General features: G+C 42.1%; 1 long non-coding RNA gene across 2 annotated transcripts; it reads left to right on the forward strand.

Annotated features, from left to right (window-relative positions):
- The first annotated feature begins 291 nt into the window (after nucleotides 1-291).
- Nucleotides 292-1,562, forward strand: LOC115948225. 2 transcript variants are annotated; one of them, XR_004082071.1, is made up of 2 exons: nucleotides 292-521; nucleotides 1,058-1,562. It is a non-coding gene; the product is annotated as an uncharacterized LOC115948225 (long non-coding RNA). The 2 variants fall into 2 exon arrangements; XR_004082072.1 differs by having other exon boundaries at nucleotides 1,080-1,562.
- Nucleotides 1,563-1,740: the final 178 nt, after the last annotated feature.

A 1,740-nucleotide genomic window follows, 5' to 3' on the forward strand; every position in this document is an offset into this window, starting at 1 on the left:
AAGGGCTCAAACTCTGTTGAGGATCCAGTCATCAGTTGCTCACCTGGATGGTTCCAGCTCTTAAAGCTGACACTTGTACTCTTGCCCTGCAGTTTATATCTGTTGTAGTTTTGTTATTTTGCAAGATTTTATGTCTTTGCAAAATATTGTGCATTTCACTCTTTGGAACCTCTCAGATCATTCTTTGGTGCAGCACCACCTAATGGGACACTTGGCTACTGTCCTGAAGGGGTTGGTTACTACAATTGTAAATCCTGGAGAGTTTGTAAGTCTTCTGTCCCCAGAGAGGTATCATGCTTTGTTTGCTTTTGCTCTGTTGGTTAGGTGCTGCTTCTCACCAGAAGTATTAATTTCAAACTACTGTGTTCTTTTTTTAACTTTTTTCCTGGTACTTTCCATCCGGCAGGGAAAGACTCTCGTGTCCTGGTCGTCAGACTCAGTGCTGCCCAAAAAGATAGAGACTAAAAAAATCATAAGAAGCAAATATGACTGCAGAGAAAACAAACTGGAGAGAACAAAAGGTGATACTGTTATCCTCATCCTGCATTAGAAACATCCACTGTGCTTTGATGCTGGTAGCTGCCAGGGGCTTGTTAGCTCTTTTTAGGCGGGTGTAGGTGTTCACTTTTAGGTTTTTTCTGTGGACAAGTTAATTCAAATTTTGCTAAGCTTATATTTGAAAATTACTCTCTAGTACAGTCCAGCATGACATTTTTGAATGTTGTAAAAAAACCATATTGCTTGGAAATTGCTAATGATGAGAAGCTTTAGGGAAAAATAACATTTCAGGGTTGGGAGATATGAGAAGAATTTTGTGGGGATGTTAGACTGAAATAAAGCATGCTTTAAGCTGGACTGGCACGCTGGCAGATCCCCTATTAAACAACAGTTCTTAGGTTAGCCTGGGTGTTGCCCATTATTTCTGTAGAAATAAATGTTTCCTGGTCTTCAGAAGTAAGCTGCTTTGAAAAGCTGGAAGGTGCAGTATAGTGACAATCCGTGTGCTTCGGATTAAAAGTAGATTTCAAAAGGGTGATAGGCTTTTGTCTTTTCCTAGAAGTCGATGTAATCCTATTGAGGAGTTTTTAATTCTGTGTTGCCAAGTCATCCATCAGAGCCCTGTTGTGCTAATCATCCTACAAATACAAAACAAAAAATCAGCCCCTGCCCCAGCCACTTGGAGCCTAGAACATTATTTCCTCGGGCTGCCATTTGTATGCCACTAATACTAATCACAGAAGTGAGCTGAGGATTGTTGCAGATGTTGGGAACAAACTACTTCTCGTCACAAAGAAATAGAATTCGGACGACACCTCAGTCAGCATGTCTCTGCCATTGTCTCCTGAATCTCCAGCAGAGGAGTTCCAGTCTATCCGGGTACGTGTCATCCAGTTCCTGGTGATCTGAACACACTGAGCAGCACTCAGCTGTTGTGGGGAGCTCAGGGAAGGCAGAGTGTGCATTCTCATCTTCCTGAACCTACAGACAAATCAAAGTGAGAAGCTATAGGGTGGAAATCAGTCGCATAGATGCTAAATAAAACTAGCAGAGGTTTTTAAGAATTGTTTCTGCTTGTTCTTTGTTGTGCTTCTGTGCTTAGAAAACATCCCTTTAAAATCAGTACAATTCATCAGTTGGAAGTTTTTTTGCAGACCCTCCCTGAGCAGAATTTGTGTCAGACTCGGTGCACCTGTGCTGGCCTCCTAGGAGTGTGAGGAGCTCGTGTGTGCTACTTTCTGC

Source organism: Geospiza fortis, unplaced genomic scaffold (assembly GCF_000277835.1).
Source record: "Geospiza fortis unplaced genomic scaffold, GeoFor_1.0 scaffold145, whole genome shotgun sequence".
In the NCBI taxonomy this organism is placed as follows: Eukaryota; Metazoa; Chordata; class Aves; order Passeriformes; family Thraupidae; genus Geospiza; species Geospiza fortis.